This window comes from Adelges cooleyi, unplaced genomic scaffold (genome assembly GCF_023614345.1).
Source record: "Adelges cooleyi isolate 19-005CV unplaced genomic scaffold, UGA_ACOO_1.1 ACOO_flye_CR_arks_rails_tigmint_CR_PRNA_9, whole genome shotgun sequence".
Classification (NCBI taxonomy): Eukaryota; Metazoa; Arthropoda; class Insecta; order Hemiptera; family Adelgidae; genus Adelges; species Adelges cooleyi.
In genome coordinates this window covers 5,785,630-5,799,286 of record NW_026096579.1, presented here as the reverse complement: position 1 = coordinate 5,799,286, position 13,657 = coordinate 5,785,630, and the positions used below count along the sequence as shown (strand labels likewise).

Sequence of the window (13,657 nt, the reverse complement as noted above, 5' to 3'; positions counted from 1 at the left end):
GAGCAAGTTAGACCAGATAACCTAATACTCAAACTTAAAAAAATTTATCGATTTTATATGAGAACTTAAGAATAAGGCGCTCATTTTTCTTAAAATTGTTGCACGAAGAGTGGATAGTAGTATTATTTTTATCTGTGCGCATTACTGTACCGCACTTTACCCCGTCCTAAATTACAATTTTAATGACTTTAAAAGTGATAATTCAAATTTGGTTATTGACCAAACAAAATGTTCAGCAAATCAAATAGATCAGACAGATGAAATATCAGATGCTTTAATTGCTTACTAGCGGCTTGGCAGAGTTAAGCATTTATAATATTTTCATCAATGGTTTTATTTATATTTTAATAATTGTTTAACGAATAATAAAATGGATAAAAGTGAAACTTAAATAAGAATAAATATCATTGTACTACAATAATATGTACTTTTATATTTATTTATTGATTATAAACGTTTTAAATTTTTTTTATAATTGATACTAATTATTCGAGTTCAAAATGTTTAATTCAGTTGCTAACAAATTTTCAAAACGATGTGGATATCTATCATGTTTTTTACAAAAAAAAAAATTTGTTGGCTTTGTATAAAATAATTGTCCAATATTTCAATTATTCCTGATATTTTTCGAACCAAAAAAAAACAAAATGTTAAAATATTAATATACAGAGCCTCAAGTCAGATAATCATTATTGAATAAGGTTCTTATAAAACCCGTTCAAATAACAAAATATATTGGGCAAAAAGAGTACCTTGTGCTACCTATAAATTTAAATAATTAAGTAACTGCTCCAAAAATACAAAGTTGTTCCAACTAAGACTATGGTCAATATAAGGTTATAAAACATTTCTTGTTGTACTGACTTAATAAAAACTTAGTCCAAATAAAATTTGGATATTGCAGGGACTAAGGGGTAAAATGAATTATTCGTTAAAATAAATAAATAAAAAGTTTTTCCTGTAAACATTTAGTTGGGACTAGGGCCAATAATTGTTCTTCCAACTAAAAATTTAACGTGTTATCCCTTATATTATCCCATAGTTTAAGTAGAATCAATGTTTTTAAAACATTTACAATTAATTATTTTGGAAACCATTTTGTGCCGAATAACATTTAAATTGATAAAATGTACATTATTGAACAAATATTATTCAAACTATGTAGAAACAGATTTATTAAAGTATGACGTAAAAGGCAATGTTATTTGTAAAATAACAGGCTGTTCATGTTTCTAAAAAACACTAGAGCCGGAATAAATATTTCGTTAGCAAAAAACAGTTTTGGTTAGTATGAAATAATTTTCCTATATTTCATTTATTCCTAATACTTTTTGAACCAATATATTATTATAAGCAACCTAAAGTCAGAAAAACATTGATTAAAAGGTTTCTTTTAAAAAAACTATAAATTTAAGTAAATAAGTAAATGTTGTACTGACTTAATAAAAACTTGGTCCAACTGAAATATAATTATTACAAGGATTAAGGTGTAAAATTAATTTTTAGTTAAAATAACCAAATAAAAAGTTTTTCCCGTTAACATTTAGTTAGGACTTGGGTCAATTATTTATTTAGTTCTTCCAACTAGAAATTTATCGTGTTCCTAAATTATCCCATAGTTTAAGAATAACAAATACTTTTAAAAACGTTTACAATTAATTATTTTGGAAACCATAATGTGTCGAATAACATCTAAATTGATATATGTACATTATTGAACAAATATTATTCAAATTATATAGAAACAGATTTATTAAAGTATGACGCAAAAGGCAAAGTTATTTGTAAAATAACACAACGTTCATGTTTCTAAATAACAGCAGAGCTGGTTAAATATTTCGATAGCAAAACAACATTTTTGTTGGCTTTGTATAAAATAATTGTCTAATATTTCAAATATTCCTGATTTTTCGAACCATAAAAAACAAAATGTTAAAATATTAATATACAGAGCCTACAAACAAGTAGGCATATTATTTTGTACTAGTAGAAGAAAAACTGTTATTTTTAAACTATTTTCTTGCACGGTAGTATTGTATATTTACTGAAGTTATAGCAAATATCTATGTCGTACATTTTAATTTACCCACCTATTCAGTGCACCAAATTAAAATGTTAACACAAAAAAATACCAATGACTGCTATAGACACAGCCACCCAATTGGTTTTTTAATCAGTCATATTATCACTAGTTTTCAGACCTTAGTCCTAAAAGTTTACTCGAAAAGTGAAATAAAGAAAAAGTTCCCACCCCTTTTAGGGGACACGGTTTATGATATTTTTTTGGTTAATCAACATTTATCGGTGGTACTTTGCCTAAAGAGTATTCCCCTTTTGGGTGTTATTGTTGATTTGATTTCTTTTCTGGTTTCACATTGAATTTTCATGTTAACCCGACTCGTTCAGTATTATTTTAATATCGCGTTTTTAGGCGAAATGCCATGTGCGTTGTAGCGTTATAACCCTCGTTCATTCGTACAGCGACATTTCTGGTCCCGATTCATTCAGTTAAGTATTATGAAATGTATGTGTCACACACGTATATTAATCTTAATTTAAATTACAAAAGAACTTACAATATAAAACATTATCTGATAAATTTATAAGGGATTTTGTTGAATAGGGCCCACGCTTTTTTTTTTAGTCAAAAATTAAAGGTGTTTAACATTATTTAAAATTTTAGTTAATTTTCGGTTGTTTTCAAAGTAATTGACATTTTAGATAAAATATGCTTCAACTGGTTGGTAAATTGTTCTTGTAATAAAATTATTTTTTACTTTTGATATTTTTATGTCTTCGCTACACGGAAAATCGACACCGCTTATTATAACAAAAAATAACAGCTGATTTATCTGATAATACAAGAGAGATATGAGATAAGAGATAAGATATATGGTTTTTACTCTGGAGCAAAATCGGAAAAAATGGACACCGACACCGGTTATCATAACGAAAAATAACAGCTGATTTATCTGATAAGATAAGAGAGATAAGATATAAGAGATAGGGGGTGAGAAATATGGGTCAAAAGATAGGGGGTGAGAGTAAGGGGTGAAAGTTGGGGGGTGAGAATTAGAGATAAAGGATGGGGTGGAAATGGAGTTGGGGGGGGTGGTTATAAGGATGAGGGTGGAAATGGGAATGAGGATGAGGTCAAGGATGAGGTAGAGGTCGAGGTTGAGAATGAGAATGATAATCCCATATAACACAAAATATATAGACAACATATAAAAATGTATTAAATCAACAATTGTCATATTTCATGATTCACTGATTTAAAAAAAACTACACTTGTAGATATTTCTTTTTACGTGACAAGTGTGGTTTTCGCATCACCGATTCTATACTATTATAATATCAATTTCTATCTAGATTAATAGCCTAAGACAACTGTTTTATTTATCTAGATAAAAGTTAGTTAAAAAAATGGATTTATATAATTTTTTTAGATAATTCCCAATAATGTTTCTAATTAATTGATTTATTTAATCACTTAAGAAAGACACTGAATATAATATTATTAACTTACATTAATAGGTACATTAAATTCGATTTACTGATTATTTGAATATTGCTACGGTAAACATTATTATTAAAAAAAAAAAAAAATTACAACAGAACTGAAATAGATATTCGAATACCTAAAAATCTGGTTTTGGGATATTGCATTTTTTTTGGTATTCTTCGATATTTTTGGTATAGCGGTTTGCCATATTCGCAAACGATTGAATGTATTGCAACTGGGGCCGATCTCCTAATTGTGCCGAAACTTTAGATTTGAAATGTATTAAATAATCGTGGATGTCTTCTAACATAGTTTCGGCATTTTCGAGAAAATCTACATCCACAACTTCGTCTACAAACGGATATCCATACGCTTCCGACAGTGCTCCGACATCGTGTTTAATACTATTTATAATATTATTACTTTGTTTATCGCGTTTGTTGACGTTTAAAAATTCGTCACATTTAATAGAACTCACATAATTCAACGAAAGAGTGTCGTCCTCCAAAGCCATCCCGTGCATTACTCGTGTTAATGTACCGACAAATTGGTCAGTACGCTGTTTCAAATCAACTTCCCTGATAATGAACTTAACCTTAAGTACTCCGTTTAAAACTAACACAAACCTCCATTGTATTCGCAAAATTATAATTTTCAGTACATCAATTATCGCGCGTTGATGATTACCCACGCCGATTATTCCGCTCAAGTTCGGCGTGATCGCCTTTCGAGTCAATTCGGTTATCGTTTCGCAGGCAATGTACCGATTGATTTTTGGAAAGTAATCCAGAACATCAGGATCACAAAACCAATTTTCATTAGTTTTTGCTTTTTTTTTGGAAAAATATATCGAAGACTTATAAAACCGGTTGCCGATGTATGTTTTAGCCTTTCTGCGCGACGCATTAATGTTGTTTATTAAATCGTGTAGCTGTGTTTTATTTTGCTTCAGCGCAATCGCATCCATTACACCGTCTTCGTGTTGGGTGTTCATTGGAAAAATTGGGTTTTTTGCCAACACCCGTTTTTCCGCATAATAGAAATTAAATGCGTTTCTTTCGTCGCAACTGGATTGCAAATAGTTCGTTAGTTCATCGTAGACAAAATCGTGCAGACGTAAAATGTCGACCTTACAGGCGGAACCTTTGACCTTTGTGTTTCTGAAGTAGACTTTCGACGCAAGGGCGTAAAATCTGACTAACGACAGTTCGTTAATTTGCCAATAATTTTCGATAAGCATCGCGTTGATCATCATAATGGTTTCACCCTTGAAGTATACGACATCGAGTGGCGCGTTAGGTTCTATAGTCTTGTAATCCTTCATATATAAATTTCGGACTGTGCGCATATGCTGTTGGACGATAAAAAGGAATCCACAAATAAGTTCACGGAGCTTGGCCGTAATTGCTTGATTCATCGAATCGGCCGAAAGAGTTTCTTTCTCGCTAATCGTTTTTAAAGGGTAACCGGTATAGTAGGTTTCTACTCTGGTCAGTTCGTCTCTGATAATGTCTAAGTGATTACCGCTTACACGTTCGAACTCATAATTGAACATGCTAATTGCTTGTATGATGAAGCAAATTATAAATTTACACGATTTGAATACGAACATATTGTATTAGTATTATGAGCTTAAATTCCAAAATGTCAGTAGCTACTAGTAACCGTACCGATGTCGATTATTTTTCGTTGTATTAAATACGATAAACGCACTTCTGCAAAGTATTATTCACTAGTACTGGTATGAATACCACCTATACTTAAAACATTATTACTGTTTTTTTTTTTAAACTTATAAAAAAATAACGTATGATGACTTATGCTTATCAAGCTGTTTAAACCGCACCATAACAAAGTTTACTGTTGTTCGCCACAGCCGATCGCCTACAATATTCCGGAAAACGTAAACTAGAGAAGTTTTACAAACAAATGAACTGAATTTCGATTCATAAACATTTCAGCGGATGGTTTGGGACGATCAATTAGACGTCAAACATTGACATTACGACCATTGACAATTGTCCGCCGCATGTCCGAGGGACAGTGAGAATTTCGTTAATCCATTCGAATTAATCGGCGCGTCATTAATAATACTTTTTAAATGTCAAATTAAGCGTGAACTGTTGGTCTTATGACTTTTCCACTTGGTGTTATTATAGTTGATACCGATTTATGGAGCGATCGAGTTACCAGGTAAAAAGTTGTAACGAGAAATGTCGAGAAATACGCACATATTGTGGAATATAAATTTTTTTTACACAAATTATGTTATAGGCATAGTGTGACGCCGATTGGGTCGAGTGTAGTATCAAATTAAACAACACATCCGGCGCTATCAGCTCACCGCGTCAGACTACCTAACCTTTGTTTGGCTCCGAATGGGGGGGGGTTTGACATTTTCAAAGCCCCCCAAAATAAGGGTTTAGGGTTAACCCGGTAACCACAACCATGGTAACCTTAGTAACCACAACCTTGGTAACCTAGGTAACAACAACGGTGGTAACCCGGTAACCACAACCATGGTAACCTTAGTAACCATTAACGTGGTAACCTTAGTAACCATAACCGTGGTAACCTTGGTAAACAAACTTCTGGTAACCTAGGTAACAACAACTGTGGTAACCTAGGTAATCACAACTGTGGTAACCTATGTAATCATATTTTTGAAAACCTTAACAACCACAAACATGGTAACCTAGGTAATCAAAACTGTGGTAACCTTAGTCTCCATAACCGTGGTAACCTTGGTAACCATAACCGTAGTAACCTAAGTAACCACAACAATGGTAATCCCGGTTACCACAACCGTGGTAACCTAGGTAACCAAACTTTTGGTAACCTAAGTAACCATAACTGTGGTAACCTTAGTAACCACAACAATGGTAACCTCGGTAACCACAACCGTGGTAACCATGGTAACAAAAACCGTGGTAACCTATGTTATCATCTTTGTGGTAACCTTAGTAACCAAAAACATGGTAACCTAGGTAACAAAAACTGTGGTAACCTTAATAACCATAATTGTGGTAACCTAGGTAACCATAACTGTGGTAACCTAGGTAATCACAACTGTGGTAACCTATGTAATCATATTTGTGGTAACCTTAGTAACCACAACCATGGTAACCATAGTAAACAAAACCGTGGTAACCTATGTTATCACCTTTTTGGTAACCTTAATAACTATAATCGTGGTAACCTAGGTAACCAATACCGCGGTAACCTAGGTAACAACAACTGTAGTAACCTATGTAATCATATTTGTGGTAACCTTAGTAACCACAACCATGGTAACCATAGTAACCAAAACCGTGGTAACCTATGTTATCATCTTTTTGGTAAACTTAATAACTATAATCGTGGTAACCTAGGTAACCAATACCGCGGTAACCTAGGCAACCAATACCGTGGTAACCTTGGTAACCACAACAATGGTAATCTCGGTTACCACAACCGTGGTAACCTAGGTAACAAAACTTTTGGTAACCTAGGTAACCAATACCGCGGTAACCTAGGCAACCAATACCGTGGTAACCTAGGTACCCAATACCGTGGTAACCTAGGTAACCAATACCGTGGTAACCTAGGTAACCAATACCGTGGTAACCTTGGTAACCACAACAATGGTAATCTCGGCTACCACAACCGTGGTAACCTAGGTAACAAAACTTTTGGTAACCTAAGTAACCATTACCGTGGTAACCTTAGTAACCACAACAATGGTAAACTCGGTAACCTCAACCGTGGTAAACCTAGTAACCACAACCGTGGTAAACTCGGTTACCACAACAATGGTAACCACGGTAACCACAACTGTGGTAACCTAGGTAACCACAACTTTGGTAACATCGATAATCAATACCGTGGTAACCTTGGTAACCAAATTTTTGGTAAGCTAGGTAACCACAACCATGGTTCTTCATGGTACGGCCCTATTGGTGTGGAATTTTAGAAAAAAAATTCAGTTTTTTTAAATTTTTGATTTAAGTCGAAATTTTGGTATTTTGTAAATTTTGACAATTTAAATCACACAAATGGGCATTTTTACCAGATATTCTGATTGCAGGCAAAATTCTCTAAAATTTGATCTAGGTTTGAGCGGATTTAGTGCCAAAATTTAGAATTTTAGTAGGTATTACTGTGTTGTTTGTGTTAGACATAACTTGGGTAACCTAGTTTATTCTTGCTGTGTAAACATATTTGTACAATTAACACATATATATGGGTAAAAAGGCAACCTGAGACATTTGTGAATCTTTTAAGTCACGGTACAGCCCTATTGGTGTGGTATTTTTGGAAAAAAATTCAGATTTTTGAAAACTTTGAGCTAGATCGAAGTTTTGGTTGTTTGTAAATTTTGAAAGTTTAAATCATAAAAATGGGCAATTTGACCGGATATTCTGATTGCTGACAAAATTCTCTTGAGTTTGGTCTAGGTTTGAGCGGAATTAGTGCAAAAATATAGAATTAATGTAGATATTAGTGTGTTTTTGTGTTGGACATACCATGGGTAAACCTAGTTTATTCTTCCTATTTAAAAATGTTTTCTATCTTTTTTAGAAAAACTATAAAAACAATAAAAACTATAAAAACTTTTCTATATTTTCTAGTTTTTCTAGTTTTTAAAGTTTTTCTATCTTTTCTAGTTTTTCTAATTTTTTTAGTTTTCTAAATTATGTAAAGTAGTTGGATTTTCTTAATAACGGTAAGAACCAAAACTAGTCTTTAAAATAATTGTGTGCTAGTGTAAAACTGAAAAAATAATATATATAATATACATGCTTATTGTCATATGTTGCTTCAACTTTTATATCTATAACTTATACTCATTTTTTTAAAATTAATTATGAACATTTATTGGCATAATAATATTATATAGATACATCATTTTTCCCAAAAGCTTATAGCACTATTACTGATAACAACATACTTGATACGTGTGCGAGTAAACGAAACCTGCACACTGTTGCAACAGTCGGATAAAATATCTACCAATTTTAAATTAATATAAACTATAATTGAACATTTGTTTTGTTTTAACTATTTTTTATAACTGATACTTTTTATATTTAGTAAAGATAAAGAAAACAACAATTTGGATTGAGAAATTCACATGTAATAATATTGTAATGGTAAAAAAAAATACGTATACGGTATAATTAAATATTAAATTTTCCACACAAAATATATTCTAGTTTTAAATTATAATCATAATAAGTATAAAATTATCTGCTTAAAAAATACTTGTCAAATATATCATAGCGAAAAATAATTGTTTTAGAAGAAAAATCATTTTAAAATACTAATTAAACATTATTATTTGTATATATATTACCTATAATAGCCTGACTAAAATTTACTGCTGCTAGAGAACCATCTATAAGTTCTTCAATTAATACATAATAATGTTTAAAATTATAACAAAAAAAAAAATCATTCAACACACTTGTGCACTATGCCATTGATATTATTATGTTATGTATATATTACATAATTTTAGTCATTTCAATCTAAATAACTAACAAAAAAATAAAAATTAACATCTCGGTCAGGCTTGTCGTACGCATATCTCTCGACTGTATCAAGTAGTTATTCTGAGCAGAGCTTGTCTTTTGTTAAAAAAACATCGATCTGTAAATACAAAATGTAATTAACAATAAAAAATATGTAGTGTTTAATATATTTTATTTAAAAATAAAACATTCACCTCATGTAATCAAATGTATCTTGCGAGTCTAAAACTCAAGTATATTTATGAAAACTATTTTAATAATTTTGAGTAGTAAGCTTGTTGTTGTTGTATCAATCCCTTGGTGTTAGTAACTGAAAAAATAAAAAAATTCAAAAGTAAATACATTTATAAGTAATAAATATTTATGAACTTTGAATACATAATTCGGCGGTTAAAAGTCTATTTGACTGTTAGCATAAGGGACATTTTTTATAGTTTTCAAGTGCATAAAAGTAAATGTATTTAACTTTGTTCTATCCAGTTAACCAAAATAATATTAAAGATACAAAAAAACTAAATACAAACTAACATTTTTGTGATATATATTTCAGTTTTTATCAAGCCAATAATAATTATAATAGTCGGATGATTTAAATGTTATTTGTCGTTAATGTCAGAACCATATATGTACAATAGGTAAAAAAAATCGATCAACATTTTTATTATATTTAATAAATACTTATATTATTTTTGTGTTGTATGAATTGGGTTACAATTATAAAATTAACCATCGATTTAAATATATTGTACATACGTACCAAAATAATTACACATACTCATGGTTATCTAAAAGTCGTAGAATTAATTAACGTCCAGCCATGCTCGTTCACTACAATATTTTGCTGAATTTGAATGAGATAGTAATTTGCAGATAACAGTTCTCATGTGTTATCATATTTGTCGTATAATATTTTCATGTATTCTACGTAATACTTGAAGAGACGGCAGAGGGAAATTTAGCCTGAGAAGTTATTATCCAAGTTCATAGTTCCACAAAAAGTTATTATTTTCAAAGCACATTTTATGCTCTCATCAAACTATCAAACAACTTGTTCTTAATTGTGGCTTTAAAGATTCAACACAGTGAGCAAGTTATGCATAAGAACTTGATTCATAAAGCATTTCTCTGCTCTTAGGTAGAGTTAAGGGAGATCCTAACCGTTTTTCTGTAGCATAAAAGTGATCGACAAAATTACTCATTGAAACTGTTGTTGGTTTGTAAGACGGTTTGACAATAAACATTTTCACTGTTGGCAGCTTGAATGAAGATTGCTTTCTAGAATAATTCTTGCTTCTTTACTGGAGTTTTTGTTGAACAAGTGACTTTACTAGTGTACGTTTTGACGGTGATCTTTCATTAATATTTTCTGTAGGAGACTATGGTGGAGATAGCACAAAACACTAAAGAGTAACCAAAATTACTATATTAATAATTATTGATACACAATGACTTAAGGTCTTATAATCTTCAGTATTATATTATCGGGATAACACTACCTATATTATCATTTATCAAGAACAAAAATATTATAATCACACACTAAAATTTGAAAGAATATATTTTGTGATAAGAGTATATTATCAGTGAACCCCGCTATTCCATTAAGTTCAAAAAGTATGAAATAAGGTTTTAAATCTTTGTTCTAGCTTTGTAGTTTTAACTTTTTTCAATAATACCTACATAATTTAGAGAACAATATTGGTAAACAAGTAAATATTTTTATTCGTATAAATAAGTGTCAATATTAGATTAGGTCATGTTTTGTTACACTCGGTAAACAGACACTTAAAATCTGAATCCTATGTATTTTACTTTAAAATAATTAAGTACCAATCTTAAACGCATAAATGTCACAGATGTAAATCTTTCACATTGTGCACAATGCTATGCTTTGCGACCGACTGCTCACTTACTATAGCGGCTTTTTGATGAGATAAGGCTAAGAAAGAAAATATATTACATTAGAAATCTTGCAGTCGTTCATATTATGTAGAATGTCATAGGTACTCGGGGACTTGTGTGGCCTTATGGCTTCTTTGCTTTTTCCAAATAAATATTTTGTTTTGGTAAATCAATAAATAATAAAAATTCTAAAACTGAAAGTAGGAGGTCAATGCGGCGGTGGCGGCGAAGACTCGGTATCTATTATCTTGCCGGTAGATGGCGCCATTGGGAGTTTCCATCAAAATTCCCAACGAGCACCCATGGAAATTCGGGTAAAGTTTACTGGAAATCTCATTAAATGTAAAATGTTTGAATTCTGCGGCATTTCATCGACTCACGGACTAGTCGAATGATGGAAAAAAACGTTTGTCGGCCGTCAGTCCCTGTCGAATGACACAAGGTCATGGGGGAGTTCACTCAACGGGTCGACCGCAGCTGTCAGAGCATAAGTACTGATAATTGCCCGGCAATCGTCGAACTCCGGTTCCCTTTCAATACGAATAAATCTTTCGCCTTTTACTAAAGATTTCCGTGGAGGGGAGCACTCAAAGGAGTCTAGATGAATAATTTTTCTAATGCCCGACTTTCGAGTTGGGCTCGTATTACTTAAAAACAGTAAAATAACACAAGTTCATCGATACTTGTGTTCAATATGTCATAGCACTACTGACCAGTGCAGTGACTGACCGTCGATTAGTGCTTACAACATGACACATTCCAGCCTTTCTGGGGTACTTGGATATCCTAATATAAAGTGTTAATGGGCCTAGAAGTTCGTGCATTTGCATGTTCAACTGAATGGTCCAAAAAATTGCTAGATAAGCTGTGAATTACATTTCAAAGAATGCAAATTCAAAAATAATTGTTTCGCATATTTCAGGTTTTTTTCATGATTTAAATATAAAAGAAAGCAGCGAAGGCCCCGCACGGGTTGTAAACAAAAAAATACACTTTAGACAATAATATTTTTTGTGTTTTTTTATTTCAAGCTCAAAACAACATCTGAATACATAATGTGTAGTGAACCCGGTTGACGCGTATCAAAAATAGTTTTAACCGATGTCTATCATCGTCGTCGTTCACCACATACAGTATTTTCGACGTTTGTACATACCGCAGTACGAATTTGATATCTCTCAATTTTCCTTTGTTCGGCTTTTATTAAATCGCCGGTGTACATTTTTCTGCAACGGATATATTAGTCAAGCATGTACTTCAAGAGCGTTGTGATCGTCGTAAACGAAAAAATGAAAGCCGGGCGTGGTTTTTTTCCAATTTTTCTTACGCTTTACATGTCCGCTTTGGTATCAGCAGCAGTTCCGGTAACGCCGTACCACGTGGACGCTTTGAATATTATGTTTAATTTACCCGGTTGGAAAAATGTTCCGCATTTCAATGGTTACACGATAGTCGTGCCTTGGATGGAAGAAGGCAAAGTTTTGTCCGCCAAAGATATACTAGAAACCGACAGCAATCGCGACCACCCACTAGTCACCGTCAGAAACGCGGGTTGTATAATCCGTCAAGCACATCAGTTTTTCAGCTGTCAGTATGCCAGCACTCTAAGAATTTGTTACCATTACACTTTGGGCGCAGTACTCGAGAGTAAGGACATTGGAGATCCCGCCACAACCGCGGTATATATAACCATATTTAGGAAAATGATCCAAAAAATCGACGAAATGGTGGTGCTCGTTCTGGCCAACCTTTCGTTAATTAACAATGAATTCCCAATAACAACGTACGACAATAACGTGTCCGAAACGTTGGAAGAATTCAAGAGGTTCTACAGCACCTTGTTTTTCGATGATACATCACGCGACAAAACTTACCACGACTTAATAATCAATTCTACCGAAAATAATATGAACACCGCCTTACGACACTTGGGTAAGTTTTATAATAAATTTTGCAGACCGAATGAAGATGGTAAAATTGCCGGAATTGTGCGATACATCGAGGAAATGCTTGTAGAACATCTGCCTCTCGAAGTAATGGCAAAAATTAAAGATGAGATAGATTCTACCGTCGACTCGTGCTTAAGAGATCTCATGGCATAACTTGTAATACGTACGTACCGTAGCGAATTCCAAGAAAATTTAAACAAATTCATACTATAAAACGAATTATCTGTCGAAGAATAATTGAAAATCCAACCAACATAGAACTCGAAACAATCCTCATCCACAGCCGCAACAGTTATTCGCATAATAAAATATTCAAATTGTCAGATACACATTTTATAAAATAACAAAATCTGTACAACTATAAAATTCCATTTTATAATTATTAACTGACTATTATAATTCCAAATATATGTTTAAAAAAAAACCTCAAATTTTTAGTTATTTATGATAGAATAATATTTTGTATTGGTCAATTTTGATTTGTTTAATATTACATTGAACAAATACATTAAGGTCGTGGCATATTAAGGTGAGAGGAACTCACAGATCTATATAAACGGTTACAACAAAAAGTGATTAAATTACTTTCCAATTAACGCTTTGATGCAAATCTGTGGATAGTAGGTTAAAACCAATTTAGTATAAAGCAAGCACAATAAGAAAGTATTATACGTAAGTGAGTAGTTGTAATAACTATGGTATAGTAAGTATAAAGTTTGGTTTGGTAAGTTTGGAAATAAAATAATAAATATCAATAATAACAATTATTCAGAAAATTGTATACGTCA

General features: G+C 32.1%; 1 long non-coding RNA gene and 1 other non-coding gene across 2 annotated transcripts; one reads left to right on the top strand and one right to left on the bottom strand.

Annotated features, from left to right (window-relative positions):
• Positions 1–8,822: 8,822 nt before the first annotated feature.
• On the bottom strand, positions 8,823–10,496 carry LOC126847137 (uncharacterized). Its single transcript, XR_007686984.1, has 3 exons — positions 9,776–10,496; positions 9,213–9,328; positions 8,823–9,136 (listed from the first exon to the last, which is right to left on the bottom strand). It is a non-coding gene; the product is annotated as an uncharacterized LOC126847137 (long non-coding RNA).
• A 942-nt stretch (positions 10,497–11,438) lies between these two features.
• On the top strand, positions 11,439–11,560 carry LOC126847291 (U5 spliceosomal RNA). The gene has a single exon (XR_007687035.1). It is a non-coding gene; the product is annotated as a U5 spliceosomal RNA (small nuclear RNA).
• The last annotated feature ends 2,097 nt before the right edge of the window (positions 11,561–13,657 follow it).